Here is a 9198-nt window from a genome sequence, read left to right on the forward strand (position 1 = left end):
TGGACCAGGAAATGTCTTTGTGTTCTAAAACTGCAACCTTTTGAATGATCTCGCATATAAAAAACAGCAGTCTTGGTCGGGTGGAAACCTCATACTCTACTGTATGTCCAAAGCTGTTCATTTTCAGGATTCAAGCTCGAAGCGCGTCACTTCGCGCCGCGCTTCGAGCTTGCTGATCTGCTACTTTTGTGTGATGCTGTAGTCTGATCAAGTAGGGTGTTAATTTATGAAAAAACACAAAAGGTTAGAATATGGAGATGAGAGGTTTCTGCCTGACAGTGATGCCCAAATAAACCTGTGTGTTTTGAGAGAGAGATCTTTTGTTGTGGATTAACCCGTTAGGAGCTGACACCGATTCTGCAAATGCCTTCTAAATCATAGTTCTCAAACCTTTTCGGCAACAGACAATGGCTTAAGACAGTGCTCCTTTAAGCTACAGTATGCAATTTCAAAATGACACATTGTGGAAAGGTCTCTGTCAATAAAAGGTAAGTCTTATATAAGAAGGGATTTAATAAGCTGACGCTCATTGATTGATTATTTTACCTGTGGTGATCTGCTAGGCTTGTCATGATGCCACAGTCATGCATAAGTCACACCTGGTGTACACACCCATATATGGGTACATTACAATCTCAAAGAAAGTACAACCACAGTGATTCAATTCAAACCTTTCATTTATTCTCAAAGGGACATTTACAATGTCGTCAAGATGCAATACAATTTAAAATATCAGTCTCCATTCACACAGAAATATCAACAGAATAATCTATTCAAAACAATTTCATACTCTTATTTCAATTTCATTTGGGGGCCCCAAACACCATTGGCCTGGTTTTTGCCTCTTTTTTTTTTTGCCGTTGCGCGCCCATGCTAATTATCTCTGCAGCATCTTGTTTTGTTGGAATGGTCCATCTTGTTATGGTGTTGGGTTTGGTCCATCTTGTTATGGTGTTGGGTTTGGTCCATCTTGTTATGGTGTTGGGTTTGGTCCATCTTGTTATGGTGTTGGGTTTGGTCCATCTTGTTATGGTGTTGGGTTTGGTCCATCTTGTTATGGTGTTGGGTTTGGTCCATCTTGTTATGGTGTTGGGTTTGGTCCATCTTGTTATGGTGTTGGGTTTGGTCCATCTTGTTATGGTGTTGGGTTTGGTCCATCTTGTTATGGTGTTGGGTTTGGTCCATCTTGTTATGGTGTTGGGTTTGGTCCATCTTGTTATGGTGTTGGGTTTGGTCCATCTTGTTATGGTGATGGTGGCTCGTCACAGCGCGACGCGTTGCTTCGTGGGACGTTGCGGCCTACGCGCCTTAACCCACTCGGCCATCGGCGCTCCCTAGCCTGTGTTTGCAGGCTGTGGTGGAAGGTGTCGTCTGGCCAGTTCAAGAGGCCATGTGGATTGGGAGCGTCTGCAGAGCTGACGTCCTGGTCATCCACGGTGCGTCCATGGCTGAGGTGCACGTGCATGCGTCTTCCAAACAGCGGCGTTCCGTTCAGCAGCTCCACGGCGTACGGCACGGACACTTTGTCTTTGTAAAGCACAAAGCCGAAGGCTCTCCGCTTCCCCTCGCCGTCGTTGTCTCTCGGGATGGTGGTTCTGACGAGGGGTCCTGCCTGTAGGAACAGTTCAAATAAAAGCTCTTCCGTCACTCTCCGGTCGAGGTTTCCCACAAAGACAGTCCGATTCGGCTCGTCATCGAACTGATCCATGTGCTTCCACTCCACGCAGTGCGAATAGGAGGACATCCTCTTTGTCGTGGTTGATGGGGGGGGGGGGAATGGATTCTGGTGAGGTCTGCAGGTCACAACTGAACCAGATTTGTCTGCCCCTGTGTGGCAGTATAAGTCTGGATGATCCTGGTTGGTACTGATACAGAGGGCCGCTGTTGAGATACACAGAGATACACAGATGCAGAACTTTCAGGTTGGAGATTGAGTTGCAGAGGTCAGTACCATAGAGCGTGAGTGGGTGGAATGTGGATGCCTGATAGACCTATACTGCTTTTATACTGTACGGCTATGTGTACTGGCCACTGGGTGATGATGTCACGATGAGTCATCCATAACCAAATATGGAGTTTTGTTAGGTCAGACCAGCAGCAGTGTTGACCATAACAACCAGGACTCACTCAAACATAGTGAGTAACTATGACGACCCACTGTAAACAAACCTGATTGACGAGGGAGTTATTGAGTTACCATGTCCGTATATGGACATATTGATGACATCAGGGTTCTCCATATATGGGCATTTAAGGGACACACAGAGTGATCTCCATATATGGGAAAGCATATGGCGGTTTTGGACAACCGCCTCCGTCAGCTCCTCTGTGGTACTGCAAGAGAAAGTGTACTGCAAAGGACCCCTTCAGGTCCATTTGGTTCCATTTCTGGACTCCATGTGAGAGCCATTGTCCATGCCATGGTGAAGTGAATGAAGGCTCTGATTTGAAACAGCTGTAAAACTCACTCTTTTAGCCCATAAACCAAGCTAATTCAGATTTTATTTTCTTATTTCCTTTTTTAAAGAAAAATGTCCTGTTGAATTTATTATTTGACGATCCAGATCCACATTTTTTCTTGTTCCTAATACAAATACCCAAATTGCCATAAAACATTTTGTGTTTTGCCATTGCATGGCAGGTACACAGATTAACTAGAAAGGTCGCAATTTTAAAAAATTGCAAAGTGTGGTTGCCGCAGTGGCTTACATATGCCCCTTCCACTAATATTGCCAGCCAATTACAATGTCACGTCACCCCTGCGATCATGCGTAAGTAATCCCCCCAAAAATCATTTTTCTGCAAGAAACGGTTACATTTTTCGCATTTGCAGCGACCCCTATGGATGAAAATGGAATCGCTTTTGGCTTTTGGTTGATTAAACCACCCGCGACATGTGATTCAAATTTGGGATGGATTGGACATTCCGTTCGTGATTTGTGGCATTTTTTGTAAAATAGGCCCCTTCCACTAACTTCGGACGACGATTAAGGCCGAACGATACGGACAAATAAAAGATCATGTGTACCGATTTCTGTGAGATTCGGACAAAATATGTAGGTTTAGAAAATAAGGAATTTAGATTTTTCGACCTACGGTTCAAGAGTTATAAGCCAAAACGTAAAGTGGGCTGTTATAGCGCCACCATGAGGCCGACCGATATAATTATAAGTTCATTAATTTTAGTAATTATTATGAATTTACCCCCCAAGTTTTGTAACTATCGCTTACATTAAAAATACTTTAATGTGAGTTTTCGCATTTTCCCATTTTTTTTTCATGTTAAAAAAACGTTAAAGACGTCCTTGGCAGTGTAGGACATCATGAAAAATAAGTTAAATAAGTCCTTGGCAGTGATTTGTGATTTGTGTACCACGTTGCTATGGTTACCCCATGCTGCTGTACACAATAAGTTTGTGTACCACGTTGCTATGGTTACCCCATGCTGCTGTACACAATACGTTTGTGTATCACGTTGCTATGGTTACCCCATGCTGCTGTACACAATACGTTTGTGTATCACGTTGCTATGGTTACCGCTGCTGCTGTACACAATTTGTTTGTGTACCACGTTGCTATGGTTACCCCATGCTGCTGTACACAATAAGTTTGTGTATCACGTTGCTATGGTTACCGCTGTTGTTGACGCTGTTGTTGACATACCCCATATTTGATGATGTCACTGATGGAGAGGTTACTTAAGGCTCAGCTTTTAGTCTCAGGAGATCAGAAACCACTAGGAAGGCCATAGATCAACATGTCTCTGCTATCAGGACTCTTAACTACCGACCTCCGAGACTCTAGTGGAGAATCTTCACACTGGTTGCCGTGTGAAATGTTTCAGTGGATAGTGCATCAGAAAGGAGGATTTAAGCGGGACTATCATGCTGCGGTGGCAGTGGGACACATGGTGTACTCCTTTGGAGGGTTATGTAAGCGGGAGGAGACCCACATGGGTCAGATTGATGTCCACGTCTTCAACACGGTGTCCTTGCTGTGGGTGAAGTTGCCCCAAGTCGTGACAGCTGGAGAAGAGGAGAATGACGCCCTGGAGGTGGTTCCCTCAATGCGCTACGGACACACAGCTGTTCTGATAGACGATATGATCTACATCTGGGGCGGGCGTACTTACACAGGCGAGTACTCTGACGAGCACTGCAACGAGCTATATGCCTTTGACGTCAACACCCACACATGGTTCAAGCCCAGGATTTCTGGGAACGTGCCAGAGGCGAGGTGGCAGCACTCAGCCTGTGTCCTGGGGAAGGACATGTACATCTATGGAGGATCTGGCGAATCCGGACACAACTTCAGCTACATCTACAAGTTGGACACGACAACAATGGTCTGGTCTTTAATCAACAGGAACATCTTTAATCAACAGGAACACTCTTCCACCATCATCGGGACAAAGATGTTTGTATTTGGTGGCTACAGCTACAACTACTTTGGAAACAACTGCAGTGTTTTTGACATAGAGACCAACTGCTGGGAGACCACAACTGCACAGCTTCATCCAGAAAGGCGTTGGGGTCATTCAGCCTTTGCCTACAATGGAGAGCTGTACATATTTGGTGGACAGAACATGTTCCGTCACTTTGATGACTTTTGGAGGTACAATCCACGGACATTCTCCTGGACAAAGGTCGAGCCCAACGAGGAAGGGTCCCCTTGGGCCCAAGGGTACTTCAATGGTCCGATGTCTAGGATGTGCTGTTGCATGGTTGAGGATTGTATCATCTTCTTTGGAGGACATAGATCTGATGAGCTGTACATCTTAGATTTAAGTCCTACTCTGAAGTCATTATGCAAGCTAGCAGTTATTCAGTATCGTCTGGACCAGTCTGGACTCCCACATGACTTCAGGTTGGAACTGGCAGCCATGACAACCCACAACGGCAACAGAAAAATGGAAACGAGGATTCGAAATGGAATCTTATACTCTCCACCACGATGGTTTGCTGCAATCCAGGACATTTTCAAGAGTATTAAAGCCAGTAGAAAAACACAAGATGTTGTCTATAAACGGTTTCAGTGATCTCCATATGTATATATACCTGTAACCTGATGAAGCCCTTGCATGGGTCAAACCTTGTTCTTGTTGGTTCATTAAATAAAACGTGGGAGAGCAGTACTTTATCATGTGTGGACATTCCCTTACAACGGGTAAAACATTATTGCAGGGCATGGGTTCCCAACTGGCGTCGGCCTTGTCAAATTAAAGTTAAATGTTGATCATGACAGACCATAATGGCTCGCCATTGAATGGGAAAATGCCATTTAGCTATGAAATCGTAAAAATCACACCCGTGTGAAGTGAAGGGCGCTCTTATCATCATACATCATCATAATACATCATCTCATTCCGGCCAATCACAATTTGCGCCCTCACCTTCAATGTTTGTGTTTACACAAACACTCAAAGCTGGCCATTAATTGTCACTGGCATTCAATGTTTTTGTTTACACAGACCCTCAAAGCTGGACATACAGTAGGAGGGGCTAGCGCCCCTCAAAAAATTACCATAGAAACCCCTGATTTTCCTTAGCAACCATCAATTTTACCGTAGTAACAATGAATGTACCTTAGCAACCACCGGTTATACCCTAACAACCACCCTCTAGACCCTAGCAACAGCCTATTAGACCCACTGTTTACTTTAGCAACCAACTGTTTTACCATAGCAACGTCATATTTGGCGGATATTTGTCTCCACCAGGCCGAAGGCATGGGGAGAGAGTATGTTTTGCACTCCGTCCGTGTGTGTGTCCGTCCGTCCTTCCGTCCGTCCGTTATCAGCTATTCTCCGGCGCCGTTGGCCCGATCCATGCCAAACTTTGCACACACACTCCCTGGATGCCAACGACGAACCTCTGCCCCAAATATTCCTCAACGGCCTGTTATAGCGCCACCATGAGGCCGATTTAGTCAAAACATATTTCTGTAGATAACTCGTACACATTTTATCTATACATCACACAATTCGGTATACACTATCTCCATAGTCATGTGATCAACACAGATCTGCACAATTTCCCATCTTTCATCCTGATTGGCTAAGATTGGCTTCCAAAGCTCACATGATTGGTCCGTTTCGAACAAAATGCCGCAAATCACAAACAGTGTCCAATTTCCATGAAATTATACACGCACATTTCCACTAGGCCGAGGACGACATATGCCTCTATTTTTTTCACAAATCAGCCTCACGGTGGCGCTTTAACAGGCCAATTCCGGTTTTTACCTGTAACTGCATCGACAACTTATGTATGTGCACTCCCTAGAGGCCATGGAAAAACATTTTCCCTACATCCCTCCACATTTGCCGGTTATAGCGCCACCATGAGGCCGATTTCTGCAAAACACATTGTTTATGTTAGTCGCACAGATTTCAACCAAATCTCACGCAAATCGGTACACATGGTCTCTGTAGTCATGTGATCAAGACGAGCCTGTTGGATTTCTCAGATTCTACACTGATTAGCTAAGATTGCCTTCCAAAGTTTTCAGGAGTAGCCCGTTATGTATGTCCTGCTCATCCAGAATTCTATCCTCAGAGATGCTATGAGTGATCTGGCTCTGCATTTCCTCAACAAAATGAAGAAAATTGTTGCAAGAAACAAACAAACAAAAAAACGTTTATATTACTCCTAAACATTTTGCCAAACATCACACACACACACTCCTATCCTCCTGGTGGAGACCTGTGCCAGTTAGACCTAATTTCTCCTTTCATTGTCGATGGCAAATATGAGATGTACTGTGTGGGGACAAGATGACGTAAATTTTCCCTTCATTGTATTGTCAATGGCATGGTTTGTGTTGCGGATATTTTGTGGGGCCAAAAGCTGTATAAATGCGCCCCTCAAAAAACTATAATTGCCTACCTATCCTTATATACAATTGGTATATTTCCACGCCCCCCTTTTGCTTGTATGTCTGTGACAGTCTGTTGATGTGATGTGTGTGCGCCGTGCGTTGTGCCCAATATCGGGTGTCCAATGTTAGAGCACCAAAGTGCGGCGTAAGAGTTGGTGTCAAACCTCTTCTGTGTAAGTTCCGTGACCTTCAGTTTCATTAGTTCATTGTGCATGAAATTATGAAAATATTGCAATAGCACCTCAGTACTTCTGAAGAGTTAGTACCTTGGACTGTTTCTGCTTTGTTGCTGTTGTCACCGTGAGAAAGAGACATGAAAGGAGAGAGTGGGTGACAATTAGCAAAGACCCTCGGGTCAGATTCAAACCTGGGCTGCGGCTCCAGGAAGGCTTTACTGTAACTGTAGAGCCTCATTTCCATTGTGTTACGCGCTCTACTTGTTTTACACCATTACTTGAAACTCATTTCATTCTTCCTATGAAGTATAGTGGAATTATTTGAGATGAAAGACTTCTATTCACTTCTTTGTACTGCTTAGACTAATTCCTATACTACAGTATGATACTTTTCTTTTCATTTCTCTTCACTGCTTACACAGTAGCCTATATGCTATACACAATCATCCTATTAGCAATCCTGAAAAAAATAAGAACTCTGTGGATGGATGGTTCATGATATCGAATACAAATCAGAAATGTATTTTGTCCCTAAACCATTTAACGCATTGTGAGCTTGTAGATCTGCTATTTTTGGGCGACTGTTCCTCCCCCAGAATAGGCATGCTGGGTTCAATTGGTTATAAATAACACACCTGAAACGGTGAAACCTATATGTCCACATTCTATGTACCGTTCAACTGACAGTTAACTAGCTCAGTCGGTACCACAAGGTCATTCGCCTGGAAACCAGACAAATCTGCCACAGGAAAAATAAATCCCTGGGAGATTGGTCTGGCACTTCTCAGTTTGAGTTACATTTCGCTCACCCCAGAGCACCGAAGTCTGACAGAGTGCGCCAAATCCATGGGTTCATGTACTTTTGTATTTGCATTGTAATCCCCATAGGAGGATTTTAGATCTCTGAACTGTGTTTCAAAAATTTACGTCATATTGTCTCTTTATTGTTAATGGCGTTTAATGTTTGTGTTTGCACCATTTGTTTTACATCACCATTACATCACCTAATCAACATGAGATAGACTTTAATATATTAGCGACCCTCACTTCACATGGGTGTCAACATGAGTTACACGTAAAACATACCTGATTGTATTAAGTCTGAGTCGTTCTATTGTCGGGGGGAAAACAAGAAGTGACACTTCTTTTTCATTTTTGGTATTAGGCAAATAGAACACTAACATGCAAATGTTTGCTATACCGCAGTTTTCCTCATAAGTTCAAGTACAAATATACCCAATACCCATACATACATAGAACATTCAAGCATAGGATTGTGGGCTTCTCAAACTAGGGGTGGGGTCACCGTGAGAGAGAGACATGAAAAACGCGTGAGAGAGAGAAAGGGAGGCTGAGTGGATGACAATAGAGGGTATGCGCATGCTTAAAGTGAATGGCACATCGAGTGGCAAATCGAGTGGCAAAGCAACATGCAAAGTGAGTTTAACATTGTTTAATGTTGTTTAATGCAATCAGATTTTTTTTCTGTGTGGATGTAGGGGCTGTCAAGGCCAGGAAGTAGTTTTTTGCCACTCAGTAGGTGTTCCTGCATAACCTCCTGGTTTGATGATGATGTCACGCGCATACTCTCTATTAGCAAAGACCCTCGGGTCAGATTCAAACCTGGGCCCCAGCTCCAGGAAGACTGAGCCTCATTAACATGGTGGTACGTGCACCTACTTGTTTTACACCGTTACTTGGAACTTTTTTCAAGTAAAAAACAAGTGAAAAACAAAAAATGTATCCTTCCCATTATGTCTGTTTTATTTGTTTAAAAAAAGCATTATATGACAATTGCTTTTCTGCCAAAGAAATAATATATATAAAATCGTTTAGGCATAATGGGGAAGAGTCAATTCATCAACATCAACAGAATTTACACAACTAATCCAAAACACTTATGTTAAATACATATTCCTATCCTATTCAAGGCTACCAATGTATAATATGCTTTAGTTTTAAATATCATTTCAACTTTGAAATGGCCACTATATGAAGCAAGTGTGGTATCCCCCAAGAAAAGTTTTATTTAAAATGAAGAAAAAAGAAAAGAGAAAAAAGAGGGGGGGGGGGGGGGGAAGAGGAAGGAGGAGAGGAAGGAGGAGGAGCCTGCAGATGACTGGGGAGGTGAAGATATAAGACC

This window comes from Electrona antarctica (genome assembly GCF_951216825.1).
Source record: "Electrona antarctica genome assembly, chromosome: 16".
Lineage (NCBI taxonomy): Eukaryota > Metazoa > Chordata > Actinopteri > Myctophiformes > Myctophidae > Electrona > Electrona antarctica.